Genomic DNA, 21,732 nt, shown 5'->3' with positions numbered 1-21,732 from the left:
TATATAATCACATAAGAGACTGAACCGTGCAGTCAGGTCACAGATTCATATCTACAATAATATTTTTCTTTGTTTTTGTTTTGATTTAATCACTTCTATGTATTATTATTATTATTATTATTATTATTATTATTATTATTATTATTATTATTATAAGCATATTAAGTGTGTGTCTGAGCTGAAAGCTGCTCTCCTCTCCTGGTTTTCTGTGTCACACAGACCACAACAACACAAAGCATCACCTGCAGACCACTGAGCAGTATCCACCTGACTCTGTAGAAGGTCGAGTAAACCCCAAAGGGCTCTCTGTAGATCAGAACAAATTTTTCTGCTGACACACACTCATCCTGTGACTCAGAACCTGTACACACATACTCTCCTGCATCTTCCAGTGAGACATTAGAGATTATCACCCTGCCATGGGAACAAGTGATTCTATTGTCACTGCATAACTCGTCGTACACAATTTTGCCTTCTGTTTGGATCAACTTAATGAACATAAAGCCCCAAGTACTTTTTTCCCAATCATCAGAGCATCTCATAGTGACTTCATCTCCCTCTGAGAAAACCTTTACTGCAGGTGGACCAAATTTAGGGCACACCAAAAGCCAGTACGCGTGCATTACTTTTTCACCTGAACAGCTGTAGATACCTGAATCATTTAACGTTAGTGATGGAAGTACCAGCGAGAAGTTTTGACCAACTTCTTGATCAATATTGTAGGCAAATGCCTCCCTCCACCAAACTGGGGGCTGGTCATGAATGGGGTCCATGAAGGGACACTCCAGCACAGCTATGTCTCCCTCTGAAGCATAACGTAGCTTTGTTTGTTTGGTCAAACGTACAGAGTAAGTGCTCACACACTGCTGTTGGTTCATCACCAGGCAGATGTAAGACGTTGGTCGTGTGTTGACATGAAGAAGTGATGCGTTTGTCACCTGCAGGAAACTTTCTTGGACTTTATTCACCTTCAAAATGTTGAGGTTGATATTCATCCAGGATAGTTGCCACTCCCCGTAATGTCTGATCCAACGCACCGTCAGATTCTCACCTGCTCCTTTACATTGTACGTCTTCAGTGTCTTCAAGACTTGTGATATATTCTTCCCCCTTTACTGTCTTGCACACAGTCAGGCTGATGTTTCTCTCATATGTCACGCTGCCCTGAGTCCAGCACACATCTCGGTACAGTCCAGAGTCTGAGTGGGTCAGGTTGTTGAGAGTAAATGAAGAACCATGAAATGTCTCAGGAAATGAGAGTCGTCCTGTCAGGTCTTCATGTACTGTGAAGTTTCTGTTCCAGGGGTCAGAGATGTTCCACAGGACCAGAGTATCTTCACCAACACGTCTGGAGGTGATGCAGGAGCTGTTTCGATCTGGGAGCTTGAACTGTAAAGAGCCTCCTTCTTCACTTATGGCGATAAATTCTTCTGCATGAATGTTGCTGATGAGAGTGAACAGCAGGGAGAAGCAGAGCTGTGCGACTGCAGCCATCCTGCTCAGAGGTCTCCTGGTGAGTGTCGTACAAGCACTGACACTGCTCGCTTCATGAGCTTCCTGTTTGTGGTTGGAGGAGGAACGCCACTTCTTTATCACATCATCAAGGAACACTTTGAAGCATTTGGCTCGATATCACGCCGTATATCTGCTTTCACTCTTCACAGGCCAAAGTGTGGACACGTTTTTTTTTATACTTCGTTGCATGGGTCCAGGGGTATCAAGCATGTGGCCTGAAGCACAGAACCGGCCAGTCACAGTGTCCAATCTGAACCATTACAAGTGAGATAAAGTCAGCTTTACCACACAGCCATGAATATTTATGAAAATCCTTTCTAAACTATTTAAAACTTTTTGAATAGTTTTTTAGTTTCAAAAACAACTAAAAAATGTGATCCTTCATAAAACATCACATATTTTGAAACATAATTCAGGGTTTGGTTTGGTCTAAGTAAGCAGAGAAGTCCAGGCATCCAGTTTCCATGCAGACGTTTACATGAAGCTCATCATCTGATGATGAAACTTACTTTGCACCCAAGCAGCCCAACCAGAAATTGAAAGTGTACATGCATCAAGGGACGGAGCGCATCCCGTCAATAGGTCCAAAGTGCAATCGAGGCTAATCCCATGATCTTCTTATTTTCTTGTAGACCGAAGTTGAAAATCTGGCAGTATTTATTTTTGTGATTTTTTTTTCCACTCTCAGCCGTCCTTCTCCTGTATTTGGGCCTGTTTGTTAATTTATTTCAATCATGTAAACAATATACAGGTGCATTTAGCAAAGAACCCGTTGCCTACTGGTGGTGGTCAGAGGGCCCGGTGGCGCCAGTGTCCGGCAGCCTCGCCTCTGTCAGTGCGCCCCAGGGCGGCTGTGGCTACAATGTAGCTGCCATCACCAGTGTGTGAATGTGTGGATGACTGGATATGTAAAGCGCTTTGGGGTCCTTAGGGACTAGTAAAGCGCTATATAAATACAGGCCATTTACCATATAATCTGTAATAAAAATAGTGAACAGATTTCTGATGTAATATATAATATAATATTACACCATGAAATTTTCTAAATAGCGACAATTCACTTAATTTCAACATTTTCCCTCTTCTTTATAGCTCAAGAAGATCATATCTCTATAACTCTTGTTGAACTGTTTTATGTTTGGATATTGCTTCAATTTCATATTCAAACTGTTCCACAGCTTCACTCCATGCACTGAAACACAAAAGCTTTTTCCTGTTGCACGTACCTTCCCTGTTTTGAGTTACAAAAACCCCTTAAATTATAACTTACTCCTTTAAAAAAATAACATACTCTGAATATAATCTGGCAGTTCCTTATTTTTTGCTTTGAATATAATTTGTGCTGTTTGGAATTTCACTAGATCAGCAAATTTCAATATTTCAGACTGCAAAAATAGTGAGTTTGTATGTTCCCTATAACCTGCATTGTGGATGATTCGAACTGCTTTTTTGTTGAAGAGTAAAAAGTGAAAGTAATGTGGTTTAATAGTTGTTGCCCCAGACCTCTGCACAAAAGCTTAAGTATGGTGAAACCAGTGAACAGTAGAGAATATGAAGTGATGTCCCGTGTGATACCTACTTTGCCTTGTTTAGTATTGCAATGCTTCGTGATACTTTGGAATGAATATATCTTACGTGAGCACTCCAGTTTTTCATCTATTATTACCCCCAGAAATTTATTTTCACTGACTCTTTCAATATCAACACCATCCATCCATCTTCATCCGCTTTATCCGAGGCCGGGTCGCGGGGGCAGCAGCCTAAGCAGAAAGGCCCAGACCTCCCTCTCCCCAGCCACCTCCTCCAGCTTATCCGGGGGAACACCAAAGCGTTCCCAGGCCAGCCGAGAGATATAATCTCTCCAGCGTGTCCTGGGTCTGCCTGCTGGGCGTTCCCAGTTATGTAAAAATAGAAAACAATGATCCACGCTGCAGTTTCACACCTTGCATTTCCATCCACTGGGACAAATTGGACCCTTTGCCATCCTACTTATGGGGGATTTTAATATTATTTAAATAAACTGCCAAACGTGTTTTGAATTTGCCCTAAAATAAAGTCATTAAAAAAATTTCCACTTGGAGTTAAAGTGGACATTAAACACCACGTGTATAAAGATTAATTTGCACCATGAAGCTCTGCTGTCACAAACTTGCATAGATGTAACATTGTCTGTGAAGTTAGATTTAAGAGAGAAGTCCTTGACGTTTTTACAACAGAACGTGACGTCATCAGGTTGGTGGGTTGGCTGCAGCTCATAGACTTACATTATATTAGAAAACCAGTGAACCTCAGTGGAAAACAAGATTAAAACTAACAAGTCTAAGGGGGGTCACTTTGGTGCTCCCCCTGGTTACAGCAAAGAGTTTCATGTTAAGAAACCAAAGATGTACTGTCCACTTTCACTCTGTGTCTCCTAAACAGTCAGTGTTTCCTCGTTGTTTGGCTAGCTGTGAAACGGGAAAATCCACCTGTTGGCTGTAATGTTCATGCAGGTGGCAGCAGGGAAAGTGGATATTTATTATTCAACATGCGTCTGAGCTTATATTGACATCATAGGAGGTAAACTCTGTCGTGGAAGTAGGTTTCCATCTAAGTTAATGCCAGCTGTGACAGTTCTAACAGTTGTCCTGCTTGTTGTAGATCAGAAATAAATATAAACAGCTTATATTAAGTTGTGCCCAGTAGCTCAGCAGATACTCTAAAACTCACGATGTAATGAGGAAAAGAAAACAGGCTGATATCCAGATTGACGTTTTGGAAACTGATTTTGCTTCTGCAGCATCCTGTGTGCAATCCTGTTAGAATATGTCTGATCAGGGCGATGGTTGGATCCTGTTAAATACCCCAATTCTTTGATCTTTGGGCTGAAAGAAGAACAACACTTGGTGTTTAATGCTCAATCAACAATCTCTTTAGACCATACAACCCTTTAGGCATAAACGTCCGGATGGGAGATTTGCACAGGAGGTGGAGTTTTCCATCTACCCAGCTCCCCAAGTGTCCACCGCTGTGCTTGAGCCATACAACTCCATCCTGACCACCCACACCACCCTAGAGCACTCTGACTGTGCCTTCATGGTAGATAACGAGATGACATCTGCCGTAGGAACCTCGATATTGAGCGTCCTACCTACACCAACCTGAACAGGTTGATCAGCCAGATTGTGTCCTCCATCACTGCTTCGCTCCGCTTTGATGGCGCCCTCAATGTTGATCTGACAGAGTTCCAGACCAACTTGGTGCCCTACCCTCGTATCCATTTCCCCCTGGCCACCTACGCCCCCGTCATCTCTGCAGAGAAAGCTTATCACGAGCAGTTAACTGTATCAGAAATCACAAACGCTTGCTTCGAGCCAGCCAATCAGATGGTGAAATGTGACCCTCGCCACGGCAAGTACATGGCCTGCTGCCTTTTGTACCGTGGCGATGTGGTGCCCAAAGATGTCAACGCTGCCATTGCTGCCATTAAAACCAAGCGCACCATCCAGTTCGTGGACTGGTGCCCCACCGGTTTCAAGGTCGGCATCAACTACCAGCCACCCACTGTGGTTCCTGGTGGAGACCTGGCCAACGTCCAGAGGGCTGTGTGTATGCTGAGCAACACCACCGCCATCGCTGAGGCCTGGGCATGACTTGACCACAAGTTTGACTTGATGTACGCCAAGCGTGCATTTGTTCACTGGTATGTGGGTGAGGGAATGGAGGAGGGTGAGTTTTCTGAGGCTAGAGAGGACATGGCAGCTCTAGAGAAGGATTATGAAGAGGTTGGAGTTGACTCTGTTGATGGGGAGGGAGATGAGGAAGGTGAGGAGTAGGTTTATTGCAATGAAATCATCAAAGTTATGCAAGTTCGCTCAGAAGCACTGTTACGTTCTACCAAATCTTGTTACACATTCCTGTGTATATTTTTCAACTTTAAATAAATGTGTTTGAAAATGTGTTTTAATGCTATGTGAGAGTGTAACATGGAGACATGACCACTTTGTTTTGTAGTTCTGTTCTTTCAGTATCAGCACTTTCTTTTATTAAGGTGCTTCTTAATAAAGAGTACATGAGCTGTTTAATCACTGCTATGCTTAATTTTAACCCTCCAAAATCTAGAAAAGAAAGTTAACCGCCAGGTTAATTCTGAATAAAGTAAAATAACGTAAATAAATTACAAATATAATAATTTAACATTATAATAACTAAAAGCGACATTTTTAGTGAATCTATATCTTTCTTAACCCCCCTAGTTCACAAAGCCTTAAAGTTTACTCTTCGGGCGCCCCTCATCCCCCGTTTTTTTCCGCCAAAATTATGCACACCCACTGCCGCGCTATGCATTCTGGGATATGTTGGGCCACGAAGTCTACACCGCCACATCCTTAAAATTCAGGGAAATGAAGGACGCATTTGAGGGCCGGATTTCGAGCAGCCTTCGAAGTGGGACAGCCTTCGTCGCGTCGCTGTGACGTAATCGGCCTTAAAATGCAGCCTTTAAGGCTGCAGACCCTGAATTAGGATACAGCCATAGCCTAACATATGAAACAGGAAAAGACGGCCATGTAATCCCTTTATTTCCCTTGAGAGAGAAATGGATCTGAAACCACAGAAATCAGAGTGTTTGCAGAGTGCAGACACACAGATAATGAAGACATGCTGCTCGGAAATGTTAGATACAGATAAAAATGGAGTGTGTGTGTGTGTGTGTGTGTGTGTGTGTGTGTGTGTGTGTGTGTGTGTGTGTGTGTGTACTGAGCCAAGATTGCAAAACAGCCTAACTGCCTCAGTAATTATGGACCTTATAGTCCTTACAAACACTGTTTCACTAACTTCAGTAAACATTTTACATACATATGTCAATGCTGTGTAATTTACAGCAAACGCCGTGAACGCAGCGGTGCACGAGCCACTGCAGTGGAGCTCACGTACAGCTTTGTGGGCTCAAAATGTGGTTAGAAATATTTTGTACTTGTACTTTTGTATGTGTAAAAAGAATTTGTGTGTGTGTAAAAAAGATTTGTATGTGGACTTAGCCAAAAAAAACCCGTGTGAATCTCTGCAAGTTACAAGTACGAATTTTGACCCTATTTTTCTTCCTTTCATCTGATTGGTCAATGTCATGTCAATCACAAATGTAACAATCCAATCAGAGAACAGATGGGTTTGGCTGTCGGAGGGGAGCTTTTTTGAACTGCGGGTTATTACTCTATAATATTACTTACTCTAATATTACTAATAATAATTATTAGTATTACTAATAATAATTATTAGTAATATTAATTATTAATTATCTAATAATATACTAATCTAATATTACTTACACCGCACTTTACAGTTATTTATTTGTAAAAAATGTTTGGAATCGTATGATTTTTGTTCCACTTCTCACATGTTTACCACTTTGTGTTGGTCTTTCACGTGGAATTCCAATAAAATTGATTCATGTTTGCGGCTGTAATGTGACAAAATGTGGAAGAGTTTAAGGGGGCCGAACACTTTTGCAAGCCACTGTAAAGAACTTGGAAAGAAAAGCATCTTGCATCAGGACATCCAGATGTTTTTCTTCTCTACAAAGGTGTATTAAAAAAAGAACAGCAAATTATAATATTAAAGCGGATGTGTGACCTTAAAGGTTTCTGGCTGAAAAAAGGTCACTGATCAAACTGATTCTTGCTCACAAAAAACATTTTAATCAGATTCTCTGCAGGAAAATTTGCAAACATTTCCTCCTAACTTCTCAGTATTCACTTATCAGCATTCAGTCAAACGTTCATTTACGGGTGTAGTTACTGCTAATAACTGACTTTCCACAAGAGTTGTTTGGTCGGACACAGTAAGAGATGTGATCTGTTACTCTTCATGTGAGAAAGAAGGTGTCTCTGAGATGTACTAATAGTGTGTTAGTTCCAAATAGTAAATTAGTGAATGTATTTCATGGCAGTTTGATTATTCTTGGACAAACAGTGCAGTCTTCCTCAAAGCATGACTGTGAATATAATCATATAATGTTAAAAATATAATAACAGTCTTTTTTATTATTGCTCAATGAAATAAATAAATCCTCTTTATTATCAGAGTGAAAACAGACTTCCACAAACGAACGTCAACTGATGACTCCATAATTATTCAGCCATTCAAAGGTGACTGACCTGCTTCAACAGCCAAAATCACATATTTCTGGAAGGTCCACTCACTGGTTATTCAGCATGCCAGGCTGCAGTTACACCATGCAGACAAAAGAGCACTCGGAGCAAGTTAAAGGAAAGTTTATTCAAAAGTAGAAGTCTGGGAATGGAGACAGAGGAGTTCACTTAAATCTGTCATTATGAAACGGAAGCAATCAAATCTGCCTAAATCTGACACTCAAAGGTAAACTGGATACCTGGCTGACCATCGCGTTCACGACCAGGTGAGGACGGATCAAAGATCAGGAGTCGATTTCAGGCTTGGGCTTGCTTTCATCATATTAGTCCAATCCAACTTGAATCCAGATGATGGAAAGATAGCCCGGGTCTGTTGATGAGTCTCCACTTAAACACTGACGTTGTTTGTGTTTCCTGGAGTCCCGTCAGTCCTGTAAACCAGCGTCCCCAACCTTTTTTGTGCCACGGACCGGTTTATGACCGACAATATTCTCAAGGACCGACCTTTAAGGTGTCGAGGATAAATACAACAAAATAAAACCAGTACCGCTGCCAAAACAAGAAGAGTTATTCAAAACACATGGGAAAAGACCCAGGGAAACAGAGTTAATGATTAAAAAGATTTTAAAAAATAACGCTAAAACCCCTGAAGAGCATCAGTTTCACACCCAAACCTCAACTCTCGCGGCCTGGTACCAAACGACCGGCGCCGGTCCGTGGCCCGGGGGTTGGGGACCGCTGCTGTGAATAAAAGGAATCTGTTTGAAGGCTGTGCAGAGCAGCGGGACCACACATTGTCACGTAACGTTTTTCATCATATTAATATTTATTTGTAAAATAGTAAATTTTAGTTTTAATGTTCAGTAAATAAAATTACATTATTGAATACTACGTGCTACGCAATAATAGTAATAATATTACTTCTAATAGTCGTAATAGCAGTTGTTGTTGTTGTCATCATGCTGTTAATATTGTGACTTTTAAAATTTTAATTAATTAAAATAAAATATTTAAAAAAATTTAAACTCTACCACCAAAAACCGAATACTAAAAAATAATAATAAATGATGATAACATGTATTTATTATGTTGCTCTTTGTTTGCTTTCTCTTCTGTTTTTTTTCTCCATACAGGTGATCCAGGTGTTTTGTTTGTTTTTCTTTTTGTTCCTTCCCCCCTTTCTCATCATCTCTTCTCCCCTCTGTTTTTCTTTCTCTCCCTCTTTCTTTCATTCTTTCCTTCTCCCTGTCCTTTCCCCCAGTCATGTCTGTCCCGTCTGTAACAACTGATAATAAAATAAAATAAATACACAATTATAATAAAGGTCAATCAAATGGACCAACATGGCATCTTTCTCGGCCTTCAAACAACAATTCTGATGGCTAAAGATCCAAATGGGACAGGCAAATAAATAAATAAATGATGATAACCATGTGCAGCTTCTCTCGTCTTCCATTTTTCCCTGATGTGTTTCACTCAACATCAGACACGTGTTAAAGTGTGTTGGCTGCATGTTAAGGTCAAAATGCTGATGAGCTCTGATCCAGTTGACTGATATACTCTGCTCTACATCCTGCACTGAAATATGAGGATTGTGTGTTTATTAAAATTAAAAATCATCATGGAGTCATTGACAGAAGAGCATCAACGTTCAGCCTGTTAAATTAGATTTAGATATTTTTATTTCAGAAATGATTCCTAACAAAAATGGAGAATATAAAAACACAATCAAAGCAGTAAAGTCCATATTATGAAGTGTTTGCTGTATCAGACAATCATGCTTATTCACAACAATGAAAACAATATAGTGCAGATAAACATGGTGCTGTAATGAATCTGCTCTTAAACACAATAACAAAATACATTTTCCAAGAGAGATGATAATGATTCACATCAGCGTGAAGAACGAATACATTTACAACTGGTTTCTAACATTTCTTATAGATCGAACTGATCACTGATAGAAACAGAAGAATATTCAAAATGATACTCTGAGAGATACATGAATGAGATATGGATAAACATCAAATTACATAAAACAAAAAAGCACAAAATCACTATAACTGAAATAAAATATGAGCAGAAATATAGAAGAATTAAGTCGAGAGATAGAAAAAGGCAAAATGTTTAAAATATATAATCACATAAGAGACTGAACCGTCCAGTCAGGTCACAGATTCATATCTACAATAATATTTTTGTTTATTTTTGTTTTGATTTCTTCACTTCTATGTATTATTATTATTATTATTATTATTATTATAAGCATATTAAGTGTGTGTCTGAGCTGAAAGCTGCTCTCCTCTCCTGGTTTTCTGTATCACACAGACCACAACAACACAAAGCATCACCTGCAGACCGCTGAGCAGTATCCACCTGACTCTGTAGAAGGTCGAGTAAACCCCAAAGGGCTCTCTGTGGATCAGAACAAATTTTTTTGCTGACACACACTCATACTGTGACTTAGAACCTGTACACACATACTCTCCTGCATCTTCCAGTGAGACATTAGAGATTATCAGGCTGTCACGGGAACAAGTGATTCTTTTGTCACTGCAGAACTCATCATCGTACACAATTTTGCCTTCTGTTTGGATCGACTTCATGAGCCAAAAGCCCCAAGTACTTTTTTCCAAATCATCAGAGCATCTCATAGTGAATTCATCTCCCTCTGAGAAAACCTTTACTGCAGGTGGACCAAATTTAGGGCACACGAAAAGCAAGTACGCGTGCATTACTTTTTCACCTACACAGCTGTATTTACCTGAATCATTTAACATTAGTGATGGAAGTACCAGCGAGAAGTTTCGACCAATTTCTTGATCAGTATCGTAACGTACTTCCTTCATCCAAACCGGGGGCTGGTCATGAATGGGGTCCATGAAGGGACACTCCAGCACAGCTGTGTCTCCCTCTGAAGCATAACGTAGCATTGTGTCTCTGGTCAAACGTACAGAGTAAGTGCTCACACACTGCTGTTGGTTCATCACCAGGCAGATGTAAGACGTTGGTCGTGTGTTGACATGAAGAAGTGATGCGTTTGTCACCTGCAGGAAACTTTCTTGGACTTTATTCACCTTCAAAATGTTGAGGTTGATATTCATCCAGGATAGTTGCCACTCCCCGTAATGTCTGATCCAACGCACCGTCAGATTCTCACCTGCTCCTTTACATTGTACGTCTTCAGTGTCTTCAAGACTTGTGATATATTCTTCCCCCTTTACTGTCTTGCACACAGTCAGGCTGATGTTTCTCTCATATGTCACGCTGCCCTGAGTCCAGCACACATCTCGGTACAGTCCAGAGTCTGAGTGGGTCAGGTTGTTGAGAGTAAATGAAGGAGAACCATGAAATGTCTCAGGAAATGAGAGTCGTCCTGTCAGGTCTTCATGTACTGTGAAGTTTCTGTTCCAGGGGTCAGAGATGTTCCACAGGACCAGAGTATCTTCACCAACACGTCTGGAGGTGATGCAGAAGCTGTTTTGATCTGGGAGCTTGAACTGTAAAGACTCTCCTTCTTCACTTATGGCGATAAATTCTTCTGCATGAATGTTGCTGATGAGAGCGAACAGCAGGGAGAAGCAGAGCTGTGCGACTGCAGCCATCCTGCTCAGAGGTCTCCTGGTGAGTGTCGTACAAGCACTGACACTGCTCGCTTCATGAGCTTCCTGTTTGTGGTTGGAGGAGGAACGCCACTTCTTTATCACATCATCAAGGAACACTTTGAAGCATTTGGCTCGATATCACGCCGTATATCTGCTTTCACTCTTCACAGGCCAAAGTGTGGACACGTTTTTTTACACTTCGTTGCATGGGTCCAGGGGTATCAAACATGTGGTCTGGAGCACAGAACCGGCCAGTCACAGTGTCCAATCTGAACAGTTACAAGTGAGATAAAGTCAGCTTTACCACACAGCCATGAATATTTATGAAAATCCTTTCTAAACTATTTAAAACTTTTTGAATCGTTTTTTAGTTTCAAAAACAACTAAAAAAAATGTTGTTTCCTATGTGATCCTTCATAAAACATCACATATTTTGAAACATAATTCAGGGTTTGGTTTGGTCTAAGTAAGCAGAGAAGTCCAGGCATCCAGTTTCCATACAGACGTTTACATAACGCTCATCATCTGATGATGAAACTTACTTTGCACCCAAGCAGCCCAACCAGAAATTGAAAGTGTACATGCATCAAGGGACGGAGCGCATCCCGTCAATAGGTCCAAAGTGCAATCGAGGCTAATCCCATGATCTTCTTATTTTCTTGTAGACCGAAGTTGAAAATCTGGCAGTATTTATTTTTGTGATTTTTTTTCCACTCTCAGCCGTCCTTCTCCTGTATTTGGGTCTGTTTGTTAATTTATTTCAATCATGTAAACAATATACAGGTACATTTAGCAAAGAAAATTAGAGAAAAAAATACTATACAAAATAAAGTTAATACATTTCAATATTGCTTCTGTTCTGATTCATTTACATGTCGAAAGGGAGAGGGAAGAAGTACACACTTATTTAATTGCACCCCTTTGCCATAAGTTATCCGTCAACATTTAGTCAGCTTCCTTACTGATATAATCTGTAATAAAAATAGTCAACAGATTTCTGATATAATATATACTATAATATCACATCAGGAAATTTTCTAAATAGCGACATTCACTTAATTTCAACATTTTCCCTTCATATCATATCAATATCAATTGGGTTCCAGCTTGAGTGAACGCTGGTGCGCCTGGCTGAGCTACTCACTGGTACATTTTTGATTATTTAGATTATTTGGATTCAGATTTGAATGAACAGGGACATTCACACTCAGGACCAGATCGATCTCTGCCAGGGATTGATTTGCAACGCTTGTCCTCAACATCTGCTGTTTCAGCTGAATGTGCTCTTACGTCTTCTTCTCAGTGAGCTGCACTAGCCTACCTGTTCGTCGCTCCGGCTGGCTCGGCTCTTTTCCCTCCACATAATCGAAGATGTGGCCCAAGATGTTCCTGAGCTGGTCGGCACTATTTTGGATTCTCCTGACGCTCGTCTACCATCCTATGGCTGGACTGCTCCGCTATACAGCCGCTGAGCTCCTGCACCTTCGTGGGCAGCTGTCGCTCCCGTCGCCAGCGGAGCTCCACTACCACCCAGACATCACTTTCCAGCCTCGCCGGAGATACATCTATCGCGGGTCCTGCAGGATTTTCCATAACTCCAATGGAACTAAATCGTTTTGGTCTGTTACTTGCCGCCCTCGCAGGAACCCTGATCGGGTTGTCAACCACCGATCTCTAGCCCACCTGCCCAGGGCGCCGACCGCGATTAGCAAAAAAGAAAATACTCCACTCAGTTTCGATCTTCTAAACATTCGCTCACTGACAAATAAAGGGGCCTCTCATCCAAGAGCTCCTATCTGACCGTAAATTTGACTTTTTCTGCTAAACTGAAGCCTGGCAACAACCTGATCACTTTTCTCAGCTAAATGAATCTACTCCTCTGGGGTTTGTTTACCTTTCTAAACCTCGCTGCATAGGTCGTGGGGGTGGTCTCACGATCTTCTTTCGCCAGCACTTGAAAGTCCTGCCAGTTAATGTTGATACCTTTAGTTCCCTTGAGTGCCTTGCATGTGAGCTGACTGGACCCATTCCCACCATCATAGCTACTGTATACTGCCCCCCCCCAAACCTAACCCTGTCTTCCTCAGTGACTTTGCTAATCTACTAACCCATCTTTTATCTCTCTCCCCAAATGTGATCTTGGTGGGAAATTTCAACATTCATATGGATAATAATGACCGTCTGCTCACCAGAGACCTTTCCTCTTGTCTCGAAGGCTCTGAATTTAAACAATTTACTGACTTTGCCACTCACTCTAAAGGACACACCCTGGACTTGGTCTGCTGTTCTGGTCTTACTCCCTCGAATCTTTCTGCTGCTGAAATCCCCATAACTGACCACTTCCTCCTTTCATTTAACCTCACTCTCTGTTGCGCTACTACCAAGCCAACCCGTCTCATCTCGTTCCGCAACATCAAGAACATTGATATGGACATTCTCGTTACCAGTTTGGACAATGTTCAGATTCCGGACTTCTAATCTACTCCTGATGATTTGTTGTTATATTATAATAATTGTCTACGCATTGTCCTTGATTCTCTGGCTCCTGTAGAAACCCACTCTGTTTCCTTTGCTTGCTCTGCTGCCTAGTTTACCTCTGACCTCCGAGTTTTGAAGGCCAAAGCTCGGCAGCTAGAGCGTAAATATAAGAAATCTGCTTTAACTGTTGACGCAGAAATCTATAAATACCATGTACTTAAAAGACTCCATCAGCAAGGCCAAACAAAGTTTCTACTCTGGTATTATCAGGTCTTATTAGGGTAATGCAAGGACTCTGTTTTCAGTTCCCAACAAACTAATTCAACCCCCCAATGCTTTACCACCACACTTCTATTCCTCTGAAACCTGCAACTCCTTGATGCTGTTCTGGACTACAAAAATGAATAACATCCACCAGCAACTCAGATCAAATGTTGTGTCTACGCCCTCTCCAGAACCTTTTCTCCTTTTTGAGCCGTTTTCCACTTTTCATCTTCCCAATTTATCCGATATTTCCGAGTTCATATGTAAATCAAAGCCTGCCACATGTCATCTTGACCCCATGCCCACAGGGCTTGTGAAATCCTGCCTCTGTTCCTTACGCCCACTCATCTGTGCTATCATTCACTCTTCTCTCACCACCGGTATTGTTCTCTTCTTATTCTGCTCTAGTCATTCCTATACTGAAAAAACCTTCTTTAGATCCTAACAACTTTAACAACCTCCGTCCGATTTCCAATCTACCTTTCATCTCTAAAATACTTGAAAAGTGGTTGCAGCTCAACTTCATTTACACCTGGTTAATAATAATATTTACGAGAGATTTCGATCTGGTTTTCGCTCATGTCACAGTACCGAAACTGCTCTACTTAAAGTCACTAACGATCTTTTAGTCAGAGCTGACTCTGGTGTTCTCAACATTCTCATCCTTTTGGATCTGAGCTCAGCCTTCGACACCATCTCTCACTCTGTACTTCTAAGCAGACTTTCCTCTCTCGGCATCTCTGACACACCCCTCGCCTGGTTTCAATCATATCTCCTTGACCGCTCCCAGTTTATTCAACTAAGATCATTCCGCTCTCGTCTATTCCCCGTCACCTCTGGTGTACCCCAAGGCTCAGTTTTAGGCCCTCTTCTCTTTATAATATACATCCTCCCTCTAGGTACCATCTTCCGCAAATTTGATCTTCAGTTTCACTGTTTTGCTGATAACACCCAGTTATATCTCTCTTGCAGACCTGATTCCTCCGTCCCACCTTCCTCCCTTTCAGAATGTCTATCCGAGTTAAAATCCTGGTTTATCTCTACTTTTTTCAAGCTCAACGAGGATAAAAGTGAAATTCTTCTTATTGGTACCAAATCCAACCTTTTGAAGGTGAACCATTTCTCTCTCACTATCGATAACTCCACAGTTTTCCCTTCTCCTCAGGTTAAGAGCCTTGGTGTCATCGTAGACAGTTCACTATCCTATAAATCTCACATCAATAATCTCACCCGTTCTGCCTATTTGCATCTATGTAACATTACAGTTTTTTCTGATTGCTTAAGCCCTTTTTTTGCAACTATTGGCTAATTTTGCAAAACTCTTCACACAAATAAGAAAACCTGTCACCCAATCATCAAAACATTGTAGTTCTCTTGCAAAAGCAAACACAGCTAGATTAACTCTTCACACCTTCGTAAAAATCGCGTTTCCGTATCAAACAGTACACACAAGCCATCATCTACTAAGCACACAATGCGCCAACTGCACACTGATGGTATGAATACAAAACACATCTGGCTTTTGCTTTCTCTGTGCACAAGGTAGGCCATGTCAGTTTGAGCTCATACTTCTGTCATAGATCCATAAGCATAGAGGGATCCAAACTTCAAGTACTGGTGTTTATTCAAACACATCAAAACAAACACAAGTGTTTATTTCCAAGTATAGGATTATTTGCAATCGCCATAATGACTATATGGGTTACGTGGTCTGCAGTGAACATGCTTCCTCTCCCCCCTCCTCGTCCTCCTCTTGCTCCTCCTTGTCCTTGTCGTCCTCTTCATCCTACTTCTTCACCTCCACGTCCTCTTCCTCGGCCTCCTCTACTTCTCACTCTTTCTTTTCCCTCCATTGTACTCCGCACACACAGCTTACCTGTATTATAGTGCTTAGGCTGATTGCAAAGTGAACTAATTATCTAAGAAAGTCTTCACATGTGAAAGTGTGCCAGACAGTTGGCAAATTAGTGTTAATGATAGCCATACATGTGTGTACTTTTGCTAGGAGTGTGTTGGAAATTTGGAAATTGAGTGTTGTGCAGTGAATTGTGCCTACAGTTTTGCAAAGTGTGTGTTACAAAATTGCAAACTGAGTGCAAAGCAGTTTTTGTGCTTTTAGTTTTGCAAACTCAGTGAGTGGTTTTGCTATAAGTCTGATTAGTTTTAGAAATTGTGCTACAGGAATCACAGTTTGGGTTTAAGCATTCAGAAAAAACTGTAACAGATTACGTTCTTCTCTTTCCACCCAGTCTACGTTCATTCTTGTACATAGTCTTGTTACCTCCCGTATTGACTACTGCAATTCTCTTTTGCATGGTCTCCCCCAAAAATCCCTCCATAAGCTTCAACTGGTTCCGAACTCTTCTGCCCGCATTATCACCAGAACCCCTCCTACCAGCACATCACCCCTGTTCTTCAGGAACTTCACTGACTCCCTGTGAAATTCCGGATAATATTCAAACTTCTTCTGCTCACCTTCAAGGCCATTCGTAACCTCGCTCCTCCTTACCTTTCTGACCTGTTAAGCAGTACCTGTTCTGCCCGTTCACTTCGATCTTCTTCTTCTATCCAGCTTGCTGTACCTTCTTTCTGCCTCACCACCATGGGAAGCAGAGCTTTCAGCTGCTCTGCTCCCAGACTGTGGAGCTCTCTACCCCCATATATAAGAAACATTGGTTCTCTCCTCCAGTGTAAATCCCAACTCAAAACCCATCTGTTCAAATCTGCATATTCACTGTGAATCCACTGTTAGTTAATTTAATCTTGTGCTTTTTGTTTTATTGTTCTTATTTTGACATTGTTTTATTATGTTTTGATCCTATTGTAAAGTGTCTTTGGGTGACTTGAAAGGCGCTCATAAATAAAATTTATTATTATCATTATTGTTAATATCAGTACAATCCAAAGATTGCCACAACATCCATATTATATTCTTCACGGTCATTACAAATTAAATACTTGGGATGGTTCTCTTGTCCAGCTCCACGTTTTATAACACTGTTCAGTATTTCCCATAAACTTTTAATATTATTTCTATTTATATCTAATTGCTTCTTATAGTATTCCTTTTTACTATATTTAAGTATATTAATTAACTTATTTTTATATCTTTTGTATCTGATTTCAGCATCTTCAGTTCTCTTTCTTAAGACATTTTTCTTTATAGATGCATTTTGCAGACCTTTTCTTATCCATGGACAGCCCATATATTTATGTTTCCTACTATATTGCTTTATTGGACAGTTGGTATTATACAATAATGTAAACATTCTAAGGAATTCATTATACGCACTATGAACGTCTTGTTTCTGATATATTTCACCCTAGTTCTGTTTCATTAAATCTTTTTTTCAATGCATTCACTCTTTCTTCTGTTCTTGCTTGTCTGTACTGTTTTTTACTGTCCACTTTATTGATCTTGTAATTATTATCATAGATGGTAAAAATTGGAAGATGGTCACTTATGTCTTTAATCAGGAGTCCACTTACAGTCTTATTTTTAATGTCATTTGTAAAAATGTTGTCTATGAGAGTTGCACAATGTGATGTGATCCTGGTAGTCTAGTAATTTTTCTGCATTTTGGATGTGAAGGAGCTTTACCTCCACAATTTCAAGGATATTTTTCTGCTGCAACCTGATAGTAGAAATTTCCTCCATTAAGAAGTAAAGAGACCTTTTAATGTCCTCAGCTGATGGAGTCTTCTTCAGCCCCATTGTATCTGGTTCCACTGGTAGCAGGTTCAGTCAGCTGTTTCCTCGGTCAGCTGTTAGCTTTCTCAGCTGTTAGCCTGGTAGCTTGTTGGCTAGCCTGCAATTACCTCTTTAACTTTGATAATCCAGTCCAATATCCTGTATCAGAGTCATACAGTTATAACAGTCATGATTGTGTTTTTGAATGGATGTCCAAGGTGTAGTTTATACACTGAAGTAAGTATCTTGTTTGCACTAAAGAGGTTTGATATTAATGTTATGACGGCTGTAATGCAGGCACCCAAAATGCAGACGGAGACGGGAAACTCAAAAACACTGAAAGGCAAATAATGCAAAACTTTACTGGGACATATATAAACTAAACATACGAAGAGGCACACGGAGGAAACGCACAGCCATGAGGGAGAATGCGACACTATACTTAGAGAGACAGCGGCAAACACAAAGTACAATGACAAGGGAACAGAAGACACATAAGGAACGCAAGACTGACACATGAGTTTGACAGAGAAGTGGAGGAAAGGTAGATTAGAAGGAGCGAGGGAACGAGAGGAGACATGAGAAACATAACAGGCAGGGGGGAAGAGAATGAAACATGAGGAGGGAAGCAAGACACAATAACTCACAACATATATAAACACAGACACACAGAGAGACACAGAGGCCAAAGACACAAGAGGGAATCTGATAATCAAGACGCTAAACAGGGAATATAAGAAACTCAAAACAGAATAACTAAGACTACAAATGAACCAGAGTATGAACTATGATACAAAGTAACACTAAAACACAAGACATGCAGCACCATTAGTTCTAACAGTCTCAGAGTAGCATTTCTAATTTTGATTGAAACTGTCAGAGAAAACGGCAGCCTCGAGCAAGCCAGGATATTAATTTATAGAAGCTGTTAAAATTATATGTCTAACGTTAAAATGTTGGTGACACAATAATTTCATCCTAATGGTACTGACATATTCATAGGGTTAATTTTTGAGACAAAATATCATGAGTTAGTCATGATTTTGCAAATATTCCACCTTGTAGTGCAGTTTGCACAAATTGTTTTAAAAATGCACTCAGCCTGCAAACATTACTGATGAGTCAAGATCTGCACAAAGTGACAGAAACACTGAAGTAGCTACACATTTTATTCTTATTGTCATGTATGTCCTATTTATCAGGTGACAGAAGAACCAACACAAAGCTCAGAGAGTAATGGTAATACAAGATCACAGGTGAAATTGGATGATGACTTGGTGGTTCATGTAGGCAAGTATATTTCTCCCTTTTTTAATCTTTTTTTTGTCTTTAGCAAAGACAAAAAGGGGGGAAAAAGAAACAGGGCAGTGTTCGGTGGTGGAATCATCCATCCCCACCAATGCCAAACCCAAATCTACGCCCTTGGATTACAGAATACATGCCCCAAAATGTATTTTGTAACATAATCCATTACGTTACTCAATGAGAGTAACATATTCTGAATACTTTGGATTACTTAATATATTATCATGCTATTTACAACTACATGAATGTACTATTGCTGTGTGATTTGTTACTATTACTGTAGGTTCTTGCCATACCAATACCAACTAGATTTTTAAATCTTAATAAAAAATGAGTAACAGTAGGTGGACATTAGGTAAAGCTGCACTTTTAGCAGCGATCTCGTATAGAAAACTATTCCGCAGGTATATAAAACAGGTCCGCGGCTCCGAACCGTAGTAAAGGGACCTCTGGCTAATACATCGGGTTCGTGTCGGGCTTGTCACCCAAAACTAGCTTTACTTTGTTGTCTGGGTCAACTTTGCTAGCGAGGGACAGAGAGAGGCGTTGAAAGGCTGCTCCAACGGAACTTATTGTTTCGGAGGAAAACACAAACACAGTGTACAGTCGACTCTTAATAGCTTACTTACAGCTGAGGCTACATTCTTTAGGGCTATGCCTGGAACAGTCTGCCTGTTGCTTTTATATTAAATAATTTTTGAACAATAATTGAAAAAAAGAATTTCTCCACGTCATTATGTGGGCTGCAAGTAGGGTGACATGGGCCGCGAGATTGAGACACCGCCATTAGAGCCTCTTAATGCGTGTTTTTTTGGGGGGTTTCTGTCGGTATGGAATTGCCAAAAACAGAGAGGGCATAGCCGAACATATGAAACAGGAAAAGACCGCCGTGTAATCCCTTTATTTCAAAAAAGTAACTGTATTCTGAATACCACCATTTTAAATGGTAACTGTATACAGTTACTCATATTTTGTATTTTAATACGTAACTTTGGTACATGTATTCCGTTACTCCCCAACACTGAAAATAAATAAAAGAACATTGAAGTTCTTGAGATGTTCAGTGCAATGACACACAAACTAATCCAAAAGTTAACAGCTCACATCATGACTTATGACCTCAAAGTCTGCCTGGATCTAAATGATGGAACCATGCGGACCTCATCAACAGGGCCTGCTGCAGCACACAAACAAATTTATATATATATACACACACACACAAATATATATACATATAAAAATATAAATTTGTTTTATTTTTTTTTAATTACCTCTTCATCTGCTTTCAGCTGCACAAACTCAAGTCTCACATATCAGTGACAAACCACAGTTGTGCTGTTGGAGCATCCACAGCCTCTATGTGAGTGCACTGCAACATCATGACATGAAGAACACTGGACACTTAAACCCACTTTCAGTCTAACTTTAACTTTTTATCGCCAATAGACAAGTTGGCAAAATGTAACACTCAGAACATGGAGTCAAAAAATAATACTAAAATGTTTAATTATTACTACATTACCTTTGACTACAACTCTTGTTTGCGAGCAGCTTATTGATCTTGATAAATATGTGCTGCTTACTTGTGTAAAAACAGTGAAATATAAAAAGTGTTTACTAATTTGTACCAACGTGAGAGAGAAATGGAGCTGAAACCACTGAAACCAGAGTGTTTGCAGACACACAGATAATGAAGACATGCTGCTCGGAGATGCTAGATACAGATAAAAATGGTGTGTGTGTGTGTGTGTGTGTGTGTGTGTGTGTGTGTGTGTGTGTGTGTGTGTGTGTGTGTGTATTGAGCCAAGATTGCCAAACTGCCTAACTGCCTTAGTCTTCCTCCCATTAGGGCCTACATGGATGACATGACCATCATTACAACAACAAAACCATGTACTAGGCCAAGGGCGTAGATTTGGCATGGACAGAGGGGACATGTCCCCACCAATAATTTGATCTCTTCAAGTAAAGAAAAACAAACGCGATAGAAAGAAAAAAACGATCTGTCAACGTCTCATTCAACCAGCGGTGAAGAAAGATTTAAATTACGTTCTCTACCTCATGTGACAAATATGGCCAATGTGATTGGCTGTGCCTTTCAGGGAGCTCTGTTTAGTTTTAGCAGCAGCAAGCCTGCACTGTGAGGACCTGCAAGTAGGAGAGGAGGACGGCAGCAAAAAGGAAGAACCTGGATATAAGAAAGTATTTTTCAAAGAAACCTGTAAGTCACTTAAAGCCAAGTTCACTCATAAAATGTGTCCGTCATAATAACGTTACAGGCTATGCTAGGCTTTGGCCCACATCAGTCTAAAACTGTATGTAACCATGAATAACGTGTTTTGGAAACTAACTGCACAACAGGCAGCACTATTAGTTCTCTCAGTCTCAGAGCAGCATTTCTAATTTTGATTAAAACTGTCAGAGAAAACAGCAGCCTCGAGCAAGCCAGGATAATAATACTAAAATGTTTAATTATTACTACATTACCTTTGACTACAACTCTTGTTTGCGAGCAGCTTATTGATCTTGATAAATATGTGCTGCTTACTTGTGTAAAAACAGTGAAATATAAAAAGTGTTTACTAATTTGTACCAACGTGAGAGAGAAATGGATCTGAAACCACTGAAACCAGAGTGTTTGCAGACACAACACACAGATAATGAAGACATGCTGCTCGGAAATGCTAGATACAGATAAAAATGGAGTGTGTGTGTGTGTGTGTGTGTGTGTGTGTGTGTGTGTGTAT

The 21,732-nt window shown here is 40.4% G+C and overlaps 1 long non-coding RNA gene and 1 pseudogene across 2 annotated transcripts in view; both read left to right on the top strand.

Annotated features, from left to right (window-relative positions):
• LOC309687782 overlaps nt 1-21,732 on the top strand; it is a 42,256-nt gene that overhangs the window by 4,996 nt on the left and 15,528 nt on the right. The gene's annotated exons all lie outside the window — the stretch shown is intronic.
• LOC309721105 (tubulin alpha chain-like) lies at nt 1,438-5,553 on the top strand (annotated as a pseudogene). Its single transcript has 2 exons — nt 1,438-1,512; nt 4,431-5,553. The product of its transcript is annotated as a tubulin alpha chain-like (transcript).

This window comes from Aulonocara stuartgranti (genome assembly GCF_965226115.1).
Source record: "Aulonocara stuartgranti genome assembly, chromosome: 14".
NCBI classification, from domain to species: domain Eukaryota; kingdom Metazoa; phylum Chordata; class Actinopteri; order Cichliformes; family Cichlidae; genus Aulonocara; species Aulonocara stuartgranti.
The sequence above is the reverse complement of the archived record's forward strand: the minus strand, read 5'-3'. Positions and strand labels throughout refer to the sequence as shown.